The sequence below is a fragment of the Lepidothrix coronata genome, unplaced genomic scaffold (assembly GCF_001604755.1).
Source record: "Lepidothrix coronata isolate B3197 unplaced genomic scaffold, Lepidothrix_coronata-1.0 Scaffold68, whole genome shotgun sequence".
Classification (NCBI taxonomy): Eukaryota; Metazoa; Chordata; class Aves; order Passeriformes; family Pipridae; genus Lepidothrix; species Lepidothrix coronata.
In genome coordinates this window covers 4,828,764-4,849,197 of record NW_016690248.1, presented here as the reverse complement: position 1 = coordinate 4,849,197, position 20,434 = coordinate 4,828,764, and the positions used below count along the sequence as shown (strand labels likewise).

Sequence of the window (20,434 nt, the reverse complement as noted above, 5' to 3'; positions counted from 1 at the left end):
ATAGATCATTTCTACTTTCAAACCAATGTCCCTCCTTTGAGTGCTTTCCCCTGGGCAGGTGCAGTAGTAATTACAGAAGTACAGCCCTTACACACATTTTAGCGCAGATAGGCAAAGCCCCTAGTCACGATGAGAAACTATATCCCATTCCATAATTACATTTAAGGAACACCTTATGTGAATTTCTTTGAAACCATTCATATTGTTTGGTTGGTTTTTTGCATTACCTCCACTGTAGCTCTGAGGCTTCCTAAGTTAGTTTTGTTCTTCCTACTTCCTACTGCTTCCGTACCTGTTGTTCTTTCGTTCTGACCACAGAGTCAGAACGCCTCTGTCTGAATGTCAGAATGTCTGACTGACATCTCTTTCATCTAGTGTTGCAGAGCAATTTTGTGATTTCTTCACAAGCAAAGGGAGAGTGCAACTCATTGCAGTCCCTGTATTCTCAACAATTTGCATTGATGGCCCGGGTGTTTCTGCTCTCCTATGTTCTCTTGGGTTACACTGAATGTCACCCAAAGAACAAGGATATTCAGGAATGTTGAAATGCAGTGCCCAAACTGGAGACAATCATGATAGTTAGTGAGGAAGAGAACATTTGCAAAGCTGAAGATGTTCTCAGAACACACAGCTATTAGGAAGCACCATTAGGGAATATGGGGAGTGGAGAAAACTGCTTTATTGCTTTCAGTTGAACTTGTCATTGGAAGACCAATATGGCTATTAAATTTCCAGTTCCACGAACATCTTCAGCATTTTTCATCATGACACATATCTGACCTCTTCTATTTTAAGCTGAGTAATCAAAACCCTAAAGAAAGTAAGAACAGCAAAGAAGCTTGGGCAACTTTATTTTAGAATTGGAATAGTGTCAGACAAAGTTGTGGTTCCTTAGTTCATTTTAATCCCTTGTGACTGTTCATCCATGGCAGAGATGAAATACTGACAAGCAAAAAAGACTCTTGAAAAAATTCTGGGCCTTTCAGCAATTATATGTTGCTAGAAATAAAAAGAATTTTGCTTAGTTATGTGTGGATTGAATTGAGTCCCAAAATAGTACAATATCTGTACTTAAATGTTACACTCAAAATTTTCAGATGAGCCTTAAAACATCTTACAGCATTATAAATTATTATATGTGGTATCCAGATCTACCTTTCCTTCATCATAAATAAACGCAAAACAGTCACCTGGACGGTCCAGTGCCTAAAAAAGAGAGCTCAGCTCAGCTCAGTTCATACTCTGGAAGCCATCAGGTGATGCTGAGAAAATAAAGATATGAAAGGTAAAAGAAAGTAATTTTCAAAAGTCTCCAGCATGATTTGCTCTTTTCTTGTGGAATTTTTTTTTATTTGAATAAATCCACCAGCATAGGATCACATTAAGACTCTTTCTTAATAGCAGACTTTCAAAGCAGAGCACTCATATGTATTTATCTGAACTTCATATCATCTCAAAAGCTGACAACGTGAGAGTCATGGCACTCCTCAACCAGACTACAGCAAAATGCTGTAACTTATCATACAGTAGTTAGGAAACACTGGCTGACAGCGAACACTGTACCACATAGAAAGAATCATAGAATTGTAGAAAGGTTTGGATTGGAAAGGACCTTAAAGATCATCCAGTTCCAATACCTCTGCCATGGGGCAGGGATGACATTCACTAGATCAGGCTGCTCAGGGTACCATCCAGTCTGGCCTCGAAAACCTTCAGGGATGAGACATCCACAGCTTCTCTGGGCAACCTGTTCCCATGCCTCACTTCTCTTTGGGTAAAGAATTTTTTCCTGATATCTAATCTAAATCTTTTATTTTAAAATCTTTCCCCCTTGTCCACATCTTATTAGCAAGACTGACAGCATTAGCTGCTATGTCCCTGTGCTCTGCTTGTTCCAGGAGGCTTAATTAAATTATTATCTTCAAAGAATTTGTCTATATCTCACAGAATCACAGAATATGCCGAGCTGGAAGGGTCCACAAGGATCACTGAGTCCAACTCATGGCCCTGCTGTAAGTCTCTTGGTGACACTGGCCAAGAAGATTAAAATATAGCTTTAAGTTGTCAGATAAGGGAGTTGTCCACACCACTCACTACCACTTGTTGGAACATTCTTAGCAGCCATCCCAAGTATGAGGGATATCTTTTGGGAACTAATCACCATAGCATACTCATCACCTTCCACTCCAAGGGCAAGGCATGTTTTTATAGCACCATCTTTACTAACATAAACAGAACACTTGTGTGCATACACATTTTTAAGTGTGTATGCACACAAGACTGATCTCCTTTAGGGAAGAAGATGTCGACACAGAATACGTTAGCCATGTTGACTTATCCTGCCCTGCAAATACTAAAAGTTCTATAGTAGAGCTGGAGAAATACATGTAAAATTTTATTTCATTACTGGAAAATTTAGAGACCCTATTTGGAGAACTAATGAACCTAGTGTAGAAAACAGAAACACTTCACATGGAAGTGAACCCCTTTCTCCTTACCCATGGATCTATTTCCAGTCCAGCTGGTAGAAACACTCAGGTTTGCTCCCTCTTGGCTGGAAAATTCATTCCATATGTCTAGGTACACACACATAGAACATCTAGTGTTCTTGTGATAAGGTGAGTGATTTGGGGTGGAATTTAACTTCTTCAGGCAAAGGCAGAAATTGGACCAGAAATTTCACTTCCTGGAAAGGTTCTAACCACTAAGCAATTGCTTTGAAAAGCTATATTTCAAAACAGAGTGTGAACTACATCCCATTTTAAGAGTGAATCTTGTATCAAACCCGTCAAAGGAGTTAAATGACAAAGAATGTCCCTTCTGCTTTGGTGATGCTTGGAACCAAAATGCTCAGTGGTGTTGAGATCCACACACAGAATTATAACCCTCAAGACCCAGGGAAATTCATGTTCAAAGACCACAGTGTGTCTGATATAGAAGCACTTACAGTCTCAGAGTAACAACAGAGTGAAGGTTGTTGAGGACAGTCATTTTGAAAGAAAATAGCTACAATTCATTTGAATCCCTTTGTACATAACCCCCAATTTCTGAAAATTAATAAAATCAAAGCCTAAGGTGATTTGACTTCAGACATGAGTACATTTTTTACTCTAGGCAAAACTATGGTTATCCCCATGGTTTTGTATCCTCTTTCTTTTCTTTCTTTCATCCTTATTTTCTTTCCTTCACTCACTCTTTCAATCCTCCACACTTTAGCTATCTCTTTCTCTTTTTATTATTTTCTCTTTATTTCTTTCTCTTTTCACCTTCTTTTTCTTTTCTCTCTCTTCTCTGCTCTTCTCTGCTCTGCTCTGCTCTGCTCTGCTCTGCTCTGGGGTAGAGAAAAAATAGTGACTACAGCTTTTCAGCCCAGCTCAGGAAAGATACAAACATCTGTGAGACTATCACCCTATAAAGCAAATTCTCTAATTTGTCTTGGAATGGACAGATCTTTAAGTGAATACACTTGCAGGCAGTGGAAAGAAACTCTGGAGTAAATACAAAAATATTTTATGGAGACATAAAAAGACAGACAACTATGACATCATACCTTACTGCTTGCTATTCAGAAAGGAAGAAAAGGGTGGGGTTTTTTAGATACTATAACATGGCATATAAATCAAATATGGATATTTTGTTGTATTAGTAAGGTTTTTATTATGTTAATATGTTCCTCATTGTATTGGAGAAATCTATGTCTCTAGTATAATCCAAAAGACATCCAAATATGAAAGCAAATCCTGGCTAAAATGATCCAAATTCCTTAAGCTTATTATAACAGTGATATTTTTGTCATGTTAGCACCTTTTTATGTTACATTACTGAAAACCAATGAAAATGTGATATGAGAATTACATATGCATATGCACATAGTTAATAATATTCATCAAATTACTATTTTGAGAAACAACTTTTCCAGCTATAAAATGAGTAAAAATCACAAGGTCATTTCTAACAGGTTGACCTCTCTGAGCAATGCCACTCATCATCTCCTGCAGAAGACTACCTGCAGGTAAACTCCTGAGACCAGATAATATGCCTACAGGAGACCGAAGTACTGAAGGGATATAAAAGTGCTGACAACAATTGTCATTTGTCATCAGTAATTCCAAGGAATTTGGCATTTGGATGAGGACAGCTTTCAGCATAACATTTCTTCCAAGTTGTATGACCACATCTTGAGAGATCCAGGTTGAACCTATTGACCACATCTACGTATCTCTGACCATTAAATTCCATCTCTTGATGCCTGTACACTGGGGAATGTCCTCAATGTTCAGAGAAGCAGGTATGTACCTGTGACTACAGAACAGGGCTGCATAAATAACAGCTTTAAACTATTATGATTAAACCTTTCAAAACTCTTTCCAAACAGCGATGTAATGATGATCGGATTAACATCCATCATGTAATAATAATAGGTAATGAATAATATATCTTGATTACAGCTCATCTCAGGCCAATTATCACTAAAACAGATATGAACAAAGCAAGCCAGATGGTCTGTTAAAGAATGTCTATAAATATCCCAGCCACGCACCCTCTGGCATAAAGTGCCAAGATCTGCTTCTACTATTCACAGCAGGGAGCACCTTTCTCAGGGAATAATCTTCCTCAGCAATTTGTTGAAACGGAAGTCCTTATTTGAATCTGAAGTCCTTATTTGAAGGATAAAGTACAGCATAAAGGGGAGTTATAAAGTTGGAATAAAGTTGGAATAAAATAGAAATGTAAATGCAGGAAAGTCTTGTGGTAGAGCGTCTCTCAAATATGAAGAGTCTGTACCATGTAACCTCTTTGTGACTCTGATGCTAAGCCTCCAAGATAAAATAAACTTCCCACAAAGTGGCTCAGTAACAAACAAAAAATGATTGTGTATGAAACCACTCAAGCTATAATGAGACTAATGCAATGTGCAGTGCTTTAAATTGCTGAGAAGTTTGGAATCTTTTTTCTTTGTCTTTCCTGGGGCTTCTCTGTGTGCTGTAACTTCTCTATGCATGGAGAGTATAGTTAGTATTTTCATTTGCTGCCTAAGTAGCAAATTACCCTGTAAACAGCCCACAAGAGCTGGTCTGTAATTGAATTGTAACTGTTGACTTTAGACATTTGGTATATTTGCTGCAAGAAGTAAATTTTCAAAACTTCATCTTGATGCAGTCAGACAAAATGAAAGGTAATATTCTTTATCTGCCACAGATTGCTGCAGATGAACTGCTTTCATATGAGCTTAAATAAGATTTAGTGTATTCCATCCTTCAGCTGGCCACAATTGAAAGTGATCAGGATCAATATAGCTGCCCCTGAATGCAGCCCAGTATTGTGCATTACAATAGAGGAAATGGCTGTATTCAAAATTTTCCTGTGTCAAATTAATTTCCATGTTATCTCCAAATTCAATTAGATGGGAACCCCGTGTAACTAAAAAAGTGTCCGACATCCCTTAGTGACAAATTACGGTGCTTAGTGTGCATATCAAGGTGAAGTGTTGAGCCTTGCTAATCTTCTCACTAATTCTCAATTACCGTAAAATGAAGCCATAAATCACACAGACAGGGGATCGATGGAAATGTTGTTTTCAGGGTGATTGGCAGCCTCCCCAAAGGTTTTCTGTAAGTTGGTTTAAGGTTACCATTCTCTAAGGGGAGGGATGAGGTAGTCTTGCTCAATCTCTATGATATAGGCCCACAGGCCTTTTGGGGATAGTGGGGAGGGACAGCACCAATTTCAGCCCATCAGACATCCAATTTTTCTCCTTTTCATACCTGCTGTAGTAAATGAGAAACAAATTAAATTTCACTCCACTATCTCCACAGAAACCATTTAAATTTTTCATGGAAACTAAATTGTCCCTAGACAAATAGCCCCCTGATTCTATGAAAATATACTGGAGCGCTGGGGACAGAAATAAATTTGTGTCACTCTGGATATGCCATTCTCTGTAATGTCATTCAGTGCCGGCCAATAAATGAGTCCCTCCTGGAACACAATGGTAAAGCCTTGTGCTCTGGTGGATTTGCATTGTTCCCCCACTCTGGAGCGGTCTAATATTCTTCCTGTTATTAATTTGCAGCCTAGGTTTTACATTCATGAGGCCAAGATTGAAATGTAAATGAGGCACAAAATAAGTAGTCAGCAGTAGCCCTGGCCGAGCAGCCTGTGTCATAGACTCATGGACTTACATGAAAATAGTTATCACTCAGAGAGATTAGCAGCTCAGAACATCAATCACTGCTGCAAGGAAACAATGAATAAAATTGCCCCGACACGAGGAAGGAAATTACCAGAGCTTTAAAGTGGAAAGGGAATATGTAATACTACTACCTGTTGTTGAAGCACTAAGATGGCTGTAATAAAAGAAGATGGGCTCCTTCTCTCTCTCTCTGTTCCCCTCCTCTTTTTCTGTTGATCGCTGATATTTAAATTGTGCCATTTTTCTCATCTCAATTTATCTACTAAATGAGCTGCAGTTCCTTGGCCAGAGGTATATGATACTTCACATAACACTCAAATGAAACCCACAGTTTTGAGTCAGAACCAGCTTTAAAATGATGACACCCTATATATCATCCAATCTCTTGGCAAACAAATAGGTATATAAAGCCAGAGTCCTCATGTTTCAGAGAGGCTCAGAGGATGCTGGACTTCAGACTGGGAGACAAAAGTGATTTTACTCTGCCATTGTGCTTCCCTAATTCTCAGATGGTACAGAAGTGTGCAGGACACAATGCAAGTGGGGCATTCTCAGGCCAGCTCTTCCTCAGCTAACTCTGAGCAACTCTAAGGAGCTCTCCCAGGACTTATCAATAACCAGGATCTGGAGAAGATTCAGCTAATTTTCCTTTACTTCATTAGCTCTGATCACACTCTTCAAAAGAGGAAGGGTTGTGGAGCCTCTCTGCCTACTCAAAGCTACCCCAAATTTCTCCTGATGGCTGGAGAATTTTCAGGTGCATGTATCCATAGATAAGAGTGGCTGTGCTGACCTTGGTCCACAACTTCTGCTCAGATAAATAATGTCTTAAAATGCACTAGTTCACACCTCTACTTAGTATAGCATGGTTTCTACAGTGATATTAAATTTGTATAGCTGAGTGCTCAGAAGCAATACATTTTCTGAACTAATTCTTCACCTTATTAGAGTATGTTACATTACCTGTTGGACTTTTTTAATGTGTGTGTTCTCCATATTCAGTAAATGCAAACAACTAGTCCATCTACCACAGTTAGTTTTGTCTTTATGAGGACATTTGCTTGATTATTACGTCTGGATGGCAAGAACACTTTCTTACAGTGCTCGTTCTTTAGACAACAGAGATATAGCCACATTTTACTAAGAAACTGCCAGTTTTGGGTCTAACATTTCATTCCCCAAAATTTAGATTTTCAACCATAAAAATAGCTTTAAAAGTGTGTCCTAGTAAAATGAATTCAAAGAAAATGCCAAAAAAAACACTAACCCTTCCTATTCTGATAAATGTGGTTGGTCACAAGAGTGACACACACATATGCCTCTGCAGTGGGCAGGAGCATCCCTCTGGCTTTCACAAAGACACTGGATTCCTTCTCATGTATCTATCTTCAAAAAATCTATTTTCAGGGAGAAGTGTATATCAGGAAATGGTTCAGCCTGGGTATGCTTTCAGTTGCTGTACAATTCTTAAGACTGTTCAAAAAGATATCAAATATGAAACAGTTAAGAATAAAATGTCTCCCTCTTAATGCAACTTGATTTGGGACATAAGATAAATTATTTAAAACTTATTGACTTAGCTATCACATTCCATGTAACACCTCTCAATTAGGATGCAAATGTTTTTCATGCACAAATGCCACAGGATTCTGAAAACCTGTATGTTTTGATACCAGTTTTTAAAACAGGCAAACTGAGTCTTAGAAAATTGGCTTAGGAAATTGGCAATATCAGTAAGACTGGAAACCAAATCTCCATTTTCTGTGCAAAACACTAGATCATGCTGCCTTCAGAAGTCAGCTTTCTATTCCATTCCTTATCAGGAGGAAGAATTAATTAATGCATGTAAGACATCGAAGTAAGCCAGTAGAAAAATTCTGTGTGAATGCATGATATCATGAATATTTCTTGTTATATAGACAATGGACATTTTGGTCAAATAATCCCTGGAGAATCAGGACTGAGCTGAACAAAATATTAGCATATCAGAGCTATTGCATATCAGAGAAAGCAACACTTGAAAAGCTACTTTTTTCGCAATAGAGATGCTACTATTTTCATTGCATGTTCATTTTAAAAGCACAGTACAGTCATATACAAACCGAGTTTTGAACAATAATGTGTAGTAATGTGTTCAGCAACCTTTATTCTGTTTCTTTCTGCAGAACTTCACTAAAGATAATGCAGACAGATAAGAAAAGGAACTTAAAATTTAAAAGAAGCAAAAGTCAACATAAAATCAGAGTTTCAGCTGTGTATTAAAATGTTCTTTAGAGCATCTGAGGAAGTGATCATGGGTGAGCTTGCAGAAGATACGGAGCCTTAAACTGCTTTGTTGTTTTTCTGCCTAGCTTGAAAAGACAAAGTCAGGCCCAACTTGTTACTGTAGCTTTAGAGCCCAGCAGCAGCACGCAATTTGTGGCTAAGGAGCACGAGCAACACAACTTACACAGTTCTCACACCAGGCATCAGCTTCTGTTCTCAACCCCCTCCTCTTTTCCTCATGTTGCCATTGTCTTCACTCTTAATGTCTCAGAGTATCTTTTTAATTGCTTATCAAATGGATAGTTATTGTATCATAAAATCTTCAAAGCCATTTCCTAGTCCCATTCAGTTGAGGAGCTGAACTTTTATACAATGATATATCACAATGGATTATGCTAATAAGCTTGTTAATAGCTCTAGCGGTGTTAACTGAGCGCATTAAAACAAACTGGTCCTTGCAATAGATTGGGAAATGTTTCATAAGGGGCATGTGATCTGAGAGCGGTCACGACAAGGCTAGTAAATAATAGCAGAAACTGGCATGACCAAAGAAATACTCACCTAAATTATTTATATGTTAATCAAAAATACAGTTGTTAAGCAATATCATTAGTTCATTACTAATTGGTTTATGGATTTGTGATGAATTACTTATTTGCATGCAAAGTAAACCCTCAGCCTTTTGTTCATCATTTCTAACCTTCGAATCTTTGCTGGTTTCCTCTCTGCAGCCCTCCTCCTTCACTAAAATGATTACATCAGCTCGTCAGACAAAGTAGATTTTCCAGGTAAAGACATAATTTTCTTCTGAAATGTGTGTAATATACTATTGTCATATATTTTTTAAAAGTCATAATATATCAGAGTTTCATGCTTAAGAGATATGCAATTAATGCTATACAGCGTATATTTCTCCTTAACCTCCACCAAAAATCCTACACTTTGAACATTTATTAGTAGTGGAGTAAGTGATCTTGTTTTGTTCATATATATCAAGTTGGACTGTCAGGCATGATATTGTGGGGAATGTTAAATTCCGCTTTACTTATGATCAAATTGGGCTGAATACAACCTAGGGACTTAAGCACACCTCCGTATCTACTGTGGGACATCCTAGAGATGTCCAGGGTGGTCTGAACAAAGGTGAAGATCAACCTTTCCTGTGGCACCTGAAGTCATTGGCAAGTTTCTTAATTATGAGGTTTTCAGAACTGCAGTCTCTCATCAAGCACTTCTCGTCCTTTGTTTCTGTCTCTTCCTCATCTTCTTATTGCAGCTCCTTCTTGTCATCTTCTCTGGTTTTCTACTTCCATTTCCCTCTGTGTAACATTTTCTCTGCCCAGTTGCCCCTCCACATAAGACAGTGACTTGTGTTCCCAGCTTGCACCCATTTTTTTCTAGCCTCACTACTTCAGACTGAACGATCTAGACCCAAGAACTATCATTGTATTTATTCCGCTTTTGAGGTATTTTTCTTGTAAGGAATGCTTAAAATTCCTTTATCCTTTTTGCATGTTCCTTATCTCTCTTTCCTTTTTTCTTTTTTTTTCCCCTTTTCCCTTTTCTCTTTTCCCTTTCGCTTTTCCCTACTCCCTTTCCCCTCCCTTCCCTTTCCTTTCCTTTCCTTTTTCACTTTTCTTTTCAAAACCATTTTAGCGCAAAATCATGGAGGCCATTAATATAATTAAATTAAATTAATATTGTACATCAGCTTGAAACATTTTCTTTTGAACAAATTTCACTTTTCTCTCTCAGAATGCAAATAAGAACAATTATTTTATATTTAGAAAATATATTTTTCAAGGAGTTGGAGGTAAGTATAAGATTCCCAAAGTTTCATCACATGTTGTTATTATTAAGATGAAGTTGCAGATGTATTAGTGAAAATACATCTACAAGGACCAAAAGTCCAGGATATGAAAGCAACGTTATGTGAGCAAAAACTCATCCAGGTGGAGGAGAACTCTTTTCCAACCAGTCTCTCTATGTAATGAACATTACATAAAAACCTCTCCTCTTGACATGAGGAGAGCAGACTTCAAGCTGCTCAGGGAGTTAGTAAGATCAATCCCCTGGGAAAATGTTTTTGCAGGTCCTGGGGTCTATCAGTACTGGTCACTTTTCAATCACCTCTTAAGGGCACAGGAGCAGCAATTCCCAAATCTCAGAAGTCAAGCAGGAGAGATAGAAGGCCAGCTTGGTTGAACAGGGATCTTCTCTTGGAAATAAGATGGAAAAAAAGGTGTATGTCCAGTGGAAGCAAGGTCAAGTGACATGGGAAGAATACAGATATGCTGCTTGCCATTGTAGGGAGAAAATTTGTGCAGCCAAAGCACAGCTGGAGATGAAGTGGCCAGAAAAATGTGAAGTGCAATAAAAAGAGTTTTTTCAAATATATTACGGTCAACAGGCAGTATGGAAATATCATCAGCTCATTACAGGATGAGGATGGTCACCTCACAAACAGGGACAGAGACAAGGCAGAGGTGTTTAACACTTTCTTTGCCTCTGTCTTCTACACGGATGACAGACCAAGGGGATATCGTGCCCTGAGCTGGAGGACCATGACTGTGAGAATGATCGACTCCCAGTCAACGCTGAAACTGTACGGTATCTGCTGCTCCAGCTGGATCCAAACAAATCTATGGAGCCTGATGGGATTCATCCAAGAATCCTCAAGGACCTGGCTGATGTAATCACAAAACTTCTCTCAAGGATTTTTGAGCGGTCTTAGGAATCCAGAGGGGTCCCAGCTGACTGGAAGCTGGAAAACATCGTCCCAATTTTCAAGAAAGGCAAGAAGCAGGACCCTGGAAACTACAGGCCTGTCAATCTCACTTCAGTGCCTGGTAAAGTTATGGAGAAGGTTATTCTGGGAAGTATTGAAAAACACCTGGAGGACAACTCAGTCATCTGTCACTGCCAGCACAGCATTGTGAGGGGGGAAGTCCTACTTGAGAAATCTCATTTCCTTTTACAACAGGGTAACCCACCTAATTGATTTAGGAAAACCAGTGGATGTAATCTTTTTGGATTTCAGCAAAACTTTTGATAGTGTCTCTCACAGTATCCTTCTGGACAAAATGTCCAGCACACAGCTGGATAACCATGTTACTTGACGGGTGAGCACCTGGCCCACAGGTCAGGCACAAAGAGTTATAGTGAATGGAGTAACATCAGACTGGCGACCTGTCATTAGTCGGGTTCCACAGGGAACATCTTAGGCCCTGCGCCCTTCAACATCTGCATTAATAACTTGGATGCAGGACTAGAACTAAGTTTGCTGATGACATTAAATTGGGAGGAGCTCTCAACTCCCTCAAGGGCAAGGAGGCCCTGCAGAGAGACCTTGACAAATTAGAGAGATGGACAAATTAGAGAGATGATGTTTACCAATGGCAAGTGCTGGATTCTGCACCTGGGATGGGGCAACCCTGGTTGTGTGTATAGACTAGGGAAGGAGAGGCTGGAAAGCAGTGCTGCAGACAGGGACCTGGGTGGAGGCCCTGGTTGATGGCAAGTTGAATATGAGTCAGCAGTGCCCTGGCAGCCAGGAGGGCCAACCATGTCTGGGGGTGCATCAGGCAAAGCATCGCCAGTCAGTTCAAGGGAGGTGATACAGTTCAAGTGTTTGGACAATACTCTCAGGCACCTGGTGTGACTCTTGGGGGCGATTCTGTGCAGGGATAAGGGTTGGACTCTATGGTCCTTGCGAGTCCCTTCCAACTCAGGATATTCTGTGATTCTGTGATTGTACCAATCTACTCTGCACTGGTGTGGCCGCACCTTGAATATTGGGTGCAGACTGTGCACCACAATATAAAAAGGACATTAAGCTATGGGAGACCGTCCAAATGAGGGCCATGAGGATGATGAAGGGTCTGGAGGAGAAACCTTATGAGGAGCAGCTGAGGACATTTGGTTTGTTCTGCCCAGAGAAGAGGAGACTGACAAGAGACCTCATTGCAGTCTTCAGGAACTTTATGAGGGGAAATAGAAGGGTGGGTACCCATCTCTTCCCTCTCATGACCAGCGACAGGACTCGAGGAAACAACATGAACCTGTGTCAGGAGCAGTATAGGTTGAAAATCAGGAAAAGATGTTTCATCCAGAGAGTGGTTGGGTATTGAAACAGACTCCCCAAGGAGGTAGTCACAGCACCAAGTCTGTCTGAGTTCAAGAAGAATTTATACAACACTCTCAGGCACATGGTGTGATTCTTAGGGTGTCCTGTACAGGGCCAGGAGTTGGACTCGATGATCCTTGTGGGTCCCTTCCAGCTCAGCATATTCTGTGATTCTATGAACTAACCAAATCTCACCTTTCAAATATATCCTGTCATTGCTTTGCATTTCCCTTACAGAAATCTATCTTTTGAATATCTTGAAAGCCTTTCTATCAGTTGACCTTCTAAGATTTTGTCTTTGCAAACACAGAGGTTGTAGTGCATTTTCCAGCAACTGTAGGTTGTTTTTCTTTGCTATTTATCATCCACAATCTGCCTTAGCCCAGCAAGCCATGCATCACAGTCTAATCCAAGCAAGTCTCACAAGGACAATGAAAACCTGACCAAAATGAAAAAGAAAGTGAAAGATAACTCAGAAAAAGACTACCCAAGATAACTAACAACTTTTAATGGTGTGGTAAAGCAAATTTATTGTTACTGATCATAATTTATTGCAATGTAATAACAGTAATAATAATAGTAGTAATAATAATAGTGGTAATAATAATAATAATAGACAATATAAAAGGACATCGAAAGAGGCTCCTGCTTCCCAAATATCTCTTGTCCAAAGAGGTGAATGTAGACAAGGTATCAGAAAGTGAAACTTCACATTAACACTGCACTGACTCAAAAGAAACTGAAACCCTGGCCCATCTCTGTGCGTGTCTGTTGCTAACTTCAGGACGCCTGCAGAAGGTGGCCTAGCAAAGCTCAGGCCACCCAGTGTCCCACCCAGTCTCCAAAACAGTGAACCTTAAGTTTCACTTTCTCTCTTACAGTCATATAATGGATTTGGATTGAGATCTAGCATAGACCTCTACACGGGTCTGCATTCACACGGGAGGTGTAAGCTGAGTTTGGGATGGAGTCCTGTGGTCTACTCCACAACTGTAGCCAAAGAGCTGAAGCAAATTGCTTAAGCCTGCACAGGAAGTCAGTAGCAGAAGCAGAAAGTAGCATCCAGTTCAGCCATGCCTTGGTTCAGTATCACATGCAAGTAAATATTGCAAAAGCTTTGTAAAATTCTGTATCTTTCTGTGGTGGAGACCTTATGTCAGAAAAATCCATGTCCAGAAGTCCTCTTTAAATTAATCTTGGATGAATGCAGAAACCACGATGAGGTTCTTTAAACTCCTTATTCCATGCTGAAAGACAAAAAAAAGAAAGATTCCTATTTTTCAAGCAAATTAAGGCTGCAGAAATGTGACAACTGACTATGAAAAATTTCCCACTAGCCTCTCACAGCATGAGAAAGCCAATGCATATATTGAATCTCTTCTTTGCTGCTCATATGTTGCAATCCTGACTTTGTAAAACTACATTTGTGGAAGAGTGGAGGAAAAGAAAATATTTTCCCCATGATCTTTCAGTTCTTAGACCTTTGCTGACACAAGAAGACTTTGGCAATTATGTTAGTCTCCTTCCTTATACCTAGAAAGCAGATTTGTGTTAGAGCTATTTTAGTAAAGAACTATTTCTGAAAATCTAAAAGAAAATTGTCAAAACACATTATTTTTCACTTAATTTATGGTTCTTTCAGAATAGAATAAGAGATTTAATGCTTTTTCTACAGAAAGACCAAGTCACAACAAAATCATTCCAGCTTACAACCTGATTAGACTTGTCACCTCACTTTTAGATAGTTAAAACTAGAATCATAGTCATAGAATTTTCAAGGCTGGAAAAGGCGTCAGTTTCAACCATTGATACAGCACTGTTGAGTCCACCAATAAACTATGTCCCAAAGTGCCACATCTACATATCTTTTAAAGACCTCCAGGGATGGTGATTCTACTGCTTCCCTCAACAAACATTTTGGCGATAACTTTTTTCCTGATATCTGACCTAAACCTGCTCTGGTGCAACCCAAAGCCATTTCCTCTTGTTCTATTGCTTGCTACTTGGGAGAAAAGATTGAACCCCACTTCACTACAATTTTGTTTCAAGTAGTTGTAGAGAACAAGTTCTCCCCAAGTTCTTCAGGCTAAACAACCCCAGCTCCCTTAACCACTCCTCATTAGACTTGTTCTCCTGACCCTTCACCATCTCTGTTGCCCTTCTCTGGACACACTCCAGCACCTCAATGTCTTTCTTGTAGTGAGGGGTCCAAAACTGAACACAGGATTCAAAGTGTGGCCTCACCAGTGCTGAGTACAGAGGGACAATTACTCCCCTGATCCTGCTGGCCACACTAGTTTTGATACAGACCAGGATGCCATTGGCCTTCTTGGCCAGCTGGGCACACTGCTGGCTCATGTAGAGACACATGGTGTTGTCATGACTGAAGTGCAGGACATGGCACTTCACTTTAATGAACCTCATACCATTGGCTGCAGCCCATCAATCCAGCCTGTCTAGATGCCTCTGCAGAGATTTCCTACCCTCCAGCAGACCAACACTCAACATGGGGCCATTTGCAAACTAACTGAGGGTGAACTCAATCACCTGGCCCAAATCATCAAGAAAGATATTAAACAGGGCTGGCCCCAATACTGAGCCCTGAGGAACACCACTTGTGACTGGCCACCACCTGGATGTAACTCCACCGCCACACTCTGGGCCCAGCCATCCAGCCAGTTTTTTACCCAGGGAACTATGCACTCATCCAAGCCATGAGCAGCCAGGTTCCCCAGGAGAATGCTGTGGGAAATGGTGTCAAAGTTTTATTAAAGTCCAGGTAAACCACATCCACAGCCTTTCCCTCATCCACTAAGAGAGTCTACCTATCACAGAATGTGATCAGGTTGGTCAAGGAGGACCTGCCTTTCATAAACCCATGCTGGCTGGACCTGATCCCTTGGTTGTCCCGCACGTGCCATGCGATGGCACTTAAGGTGGTCTGCTCCATTACCTTCCCCAGCAGTAAGGTCAGACTGACAGTGCTGTAGTTCCCCAAATCCTTCTTACAGCCCTTCCTGTAGACGGGCATTTGCTGACTTCCAGATAACTGGGACTTCCCCAGTAAGATAGGACTGTGGGTAGATGATAGAAAGTATCTCAGTGAGCATTTCCATCAGCTCTCTCAGTACCCTCGGGTGGATGTCATCCAGCGGCACAGACTTGGGTGTGTCTAAGTGGCACAGCAGGTTGCTGACTGGTTTGCCTTGAAATATGGGGTCTTCATTCTGCTCCCTGTCCCTATCTTCCAGCTCAGGGAGCTGGATACCTAGATGACAACTTGGACAACTATAAAAGACTGGGGCAGAGAAGGCATTAAGTACCTCAGCCTTTTCCTTGTCCTTTGTTTCTATGTTTTCCCCTGGACCCAATAAAAGATGGAGAGTTTCCTTAGCCATCCTTTTGTTACTGGTTATTTGTAAAAATATATTTTTTCTGTCTTTTACAGCAGTAGCCAGATTAAGTTCTGATTGGTGTTTGGCCTTTCTAATTTTCTCTCTGCATAACCTCACAACATCCTTCTGAGATAGCTTCCACTTCAAACCTCTCTGAAGAAGGATCTGACTAAGTCCAGTAGATATAAAACCATGGAGTTTTCTGAGGCGGATGTAAGGAACTTCACTTATCCTAGCTAAAGTTATGCTACCTGTTCAATACCTGAATTTGTTGATGCTGACTTGCACATCCACGTGGGAATTATTGGATTTTTAAGTAATGCAAATCCTCAATTACACATGCAAAATTAAGATTGGAACTACTGCAGCTCATTTAAGCACTCGAAGACCAGAACGACTCAACTACTGCAGCAGAGTAATTCCTAATCAGCAGCAGTGAACATGAGCCAAATCTGTTTCCTGAAGCAGGGAGAGAAGACTTTGGCAGACCTCAGTCAGCAAATGGAAACCCATCCTCTCTCTCACTACTATCTTATAGACCTTGGCCTGCCTTCCTCCCTCTAAATTGATTATATAGAGGTTTGTGGAAGGAATCAACTTTGTCCCCATATTTGTGCTTTCGTTCACCCCAGGCCTCCCAGCAACTGCCAATCCCAGCATGTATGCCAAAATGGGACTGATGTAGGCTTTGGTGACACAGCTTTAATGAGATTGGGGGTGCCAGAACACCCACAGGATGCCCCTCAGACACCCCCAGCCTTTGAAGACCTGGAGTAGTTTTGGGCAGTGAGTTGTTGTCTTCAGAATACCATGCTTTCTTCCAGGGAAATGGTGACAGAGACTGTCCTCATCCTCTGAGGCTGCATTTTCCATGGCTCCTTCCAGGTCTCACCTTCTCACTTCTCTATTCATGAAGTTACTTGGCCAAAGAAAATAGTACAGGTGTATATCACTCATGCAAAAGGAGGTGTCAAACTGGAACCAGTTCACAAGGAGAGAACCTGAAATGCTCTAGTATGACTACCATTAAGGAAAAAAACAACAGTCACCAGTAGATATCTGCCTATGAAAAAAGATGGGATGAAAAGTGGAAGAAATCTCACTTTTTTGTTAGCCTGATTGTAAAAAAAAAAAAAAAAAAAAAAAGGCACAAAGAAAGAATCAACCAGCTACAAGGAATGATGTAAGTGATCTTATCCCATTATAATCAGGACACAGAGCCTGTGATATCTCTGGGAGCTCAATCTAAATAAGGTCCCATCCTCTCATCTATTTCACATTATGAATAAAAACATGAAATTAGTTTTATGTCAGAAGAACAACCCTTAAGACACTTGTAACTTATAATTATAATTTCTAAGCTGTTTGGCTTGTCAGTATCAAGGAATTCACAGACTGAGACTTCCAGAACTTTATAGGCTGAGACATGCTGTGCTAGCTACTGAAAATTAACTATGAATCTCTCATCCGCATCCTTATTTATTAACTACAGTGAGAAACAGAGAGTTTAAAAAAGGACTGTATGTGCATAGCCTGCTAGCATGGAAGAAGCCATTGGCTGTGTTCTACTGCTGGTTAATAAGCTACTAGCAATGGATAAATGTAGGGGTTTCTTCCTGCAAAAGTATTCAGTTGTTTTCTTGTAAACAAACACGGCAAAAATTTCATCTTCACTTAAGAGGACAGCTGACCAGTATCAGTTTCAGGATTCTGCTGGATTCATAGGTAGCAATAAAAGAAAAAGAAGACATCTTAAGACTCTCTTTGCTATGCAAAATTTCAGTCCCTTGTTAGATCTGGCTGAAACTGTTAGCATTGCCTGTGATATATTTTGAAAGAAACAATATTTTTTACATACTTGAATCAGAAGGCTGACCAAAAAAAAAAAAAAATCAGGAACTACAATCCACTACAGATTCTCAGCTTTCACCAATAAAAGAGGAAAGTAAACCACAAAAATAAAATATTATTTCCCAAAAAAAATCACATTCAAGATATTTCAAGGACAATCTTTACCGAAATTTTGTTTTTGCAAAAAAAATATTTAACTTCTCAGGGGTACTATTCCCTGATTTTGCAGTTTTTCCAGATTCTATTTTCACTCTGGTTTTCAAATCTTTTTACAATAACACTACTGACATTCTACCTTTTTTTTATTATTTTAAGAATTTAAGGTGTTTGCCTGTATTCCAGATTTTGTTTTAAGGGAGGCAAGGTAGGATTTTTTTGTTCTCAGAGTTAGCTAGTTCCATTTTGTGAGTGAAATACTTCATAACAGCAAAACAGCCTGGATCTTTAGAAGGCATTAAATGATAAAACTTAGTTTCCGAAAATAAAGGTGGGTAACGATCATTCTCATCATTTTTAGATGGAGAAATGAGGGCACACTAGGCTGAAATGGCTTGCCCAGCTTTGTACAGTTCTGAGTACCAATGTCCAGAGAAGGATACATGTCTTTGATTTCTGGGTGCCAAGCACCCTAAAACAAGACCCCATTAGAGGTACTAATAAGAGGTACTACTTTAATGAAGTTCCGAAATATTTTTTTTTTTCAGTTTCTTCTGACATTGTTTCTTTTTAGCAATGTCACCTGTTTTGCTTCTCCCCCTCCCTACCTATGGGCATTCATGATGCACTCCACCGTTTGAAATTTTAAAAATTTCAATTTATCAGCAATGGAACAAAGCCAAAAAGAAGAATCTCCAGAATTTCAAGGGGGTTGATTTCATTAGATCCATTTAGGAATCAGTCCTGCTTTTTATTTTGCAAGATCAAAATTCAGTGACAATAATTTACATAATTGAATCACTATTGTGCCACTTACAAGTACAAAGTTATAATTAGACCTGGGACACTGATGTTTATTTTTCTTTTTTGTGAACAGAACATTTCTGAACTTCTAATGGTGCTGGTACTCAGCCAAACACAAAATAGAATTTGAAATTAAATTTAATGTAGCAAAGAAATGGAAGAGAATGTTCTTAACTCTGGTATTAAAAAAGGCTTTTCAGAGTTTATGCATTCTGGCTGTGACAGCGTTAAACGACTGATCACAGATATGTGATATATATTGACTGTACCAGATTAAAACTTAGACTTTATTTGTAGCATAAATCTAGTATATGAATATGTAATGTACATTCTTCTTTTATAGCAGCCATAGAATACTCTGAAACTTTAACCCCCAGAATGCTATCTACATATTTCCCTTCATATTTTGTATTCACAGAAATAATCACATTAGTTGTTGAATATCTTTTAGTGACACACTTTTCTTTTAGTAAATAAAAAAGACTGCCACTTTTCATCATTTCACAACACCTAGAAAGGCAGTAAAATCTTCAGAGCGATCGCATCTTTCTTTTGCTGGCTCTCGCACACGTTCCCCCTAGAGAAGCAGATGTTTGACTTGTCTCATGTTAAAGGCAAAAATTGAGTTACAGCTTCAGATTGCAAGATTTGCAATGTTTGCTATGGTTTATTAATGTTAACCAAATAAAAATGACATTAGCGAAAAAGATCTACATGATATCTCAGAACTCCCAAGATTAGGCCAGATGGTCACTTCTAACTGATATAATCTAGTAAGCTTTGTTGAGAGACAGGTTATTGATTGAATTTCTGCCTTTAAATGCAAGCTCCATATCTGCACATGTCCACAGTGATATCAGTTGCTTGAAATCCAATACAGAGGTGTAGATTGGGAGATGATGTTAGTTGCTACCTATTAAAACTGTCAATTCCATCTGTTGTCTAACACTTTAAAATACTGAGTGTAGTTTTTAATAGAACAGTATTAGATTAAGAGGCCATATATTAAGGCTCTTACTAGCTGAGAAGTGTGGGTAAATGTGTAATTAAATGACACAATGGAAAAGGAACTCCATTGGCTGGAACTGGCCCAAATTAGCATCAAGCAGGAAGCCAGTGCTGTGATTTAGGATTTCTGCAGCCACCAGACTTCCCTATAAATGAATAACTTGCAGGCCTATTGAAATTATCTTTACAAGCAACTAAAATGTGTAAGTGTTGTGAGCCTTTGCAATTATCCAGCTCCTCATACTGAGCTTCCACAGGTACTTCAAAGACTCTGTACACCTGCTTAACTGCCACGCTCTGATGGCATTCCCAGAAGGGCTGTCTCAGATGGCTGATGACAGCCCCATCAAAGATATGTTTTTGGAAAGTGGTAGTCCTGAAAGGCCCCAATCCCTCAGAATATAGTTGAAAACCACTGTTGGGGGTTTGCTGTATATACATATATATATACATATATATGTATATATATATACACACGTATAGGGTGGTGGTTCAACCTGCCCCTTCTCCACAGGTGTGCAGTATCTCAGGGCACTTGCCAGGTACCAAGGGCTTATGGAGAGGGAGGGTGATGGACAGCCAATTCCAGCATTACCAGCCCAAGATCCAGCAGCTCTTGTTGCTTAAATTTAATCA

The 20,434-nt window shown here is 39.6% G+C and overlaps 1 long non-coding RNA gene across 1 annotated transcript; it reads left to right on the top strand.

The window, feature by feature from the left end:
- The first annotated feature begins 4,164 nt into the window (after nucleotides 1-4,164).
- On the top strand, nucleotides 4,165-9,246 carry LOC108499004. The gene is made up of 3 exons (XR_001875375.1): nucleotides 4,165-4,288; nucleotides 8,359-8,490; nucleotides 9,190-9,246. It is a non-coding gene; the product is annotated as an uncharacterized LOC108499004 (long non-coding RNA).
- The last annotated feature ends 11,188 nt before the right edge of the window (nucleotides 9,247-20,434 follow it).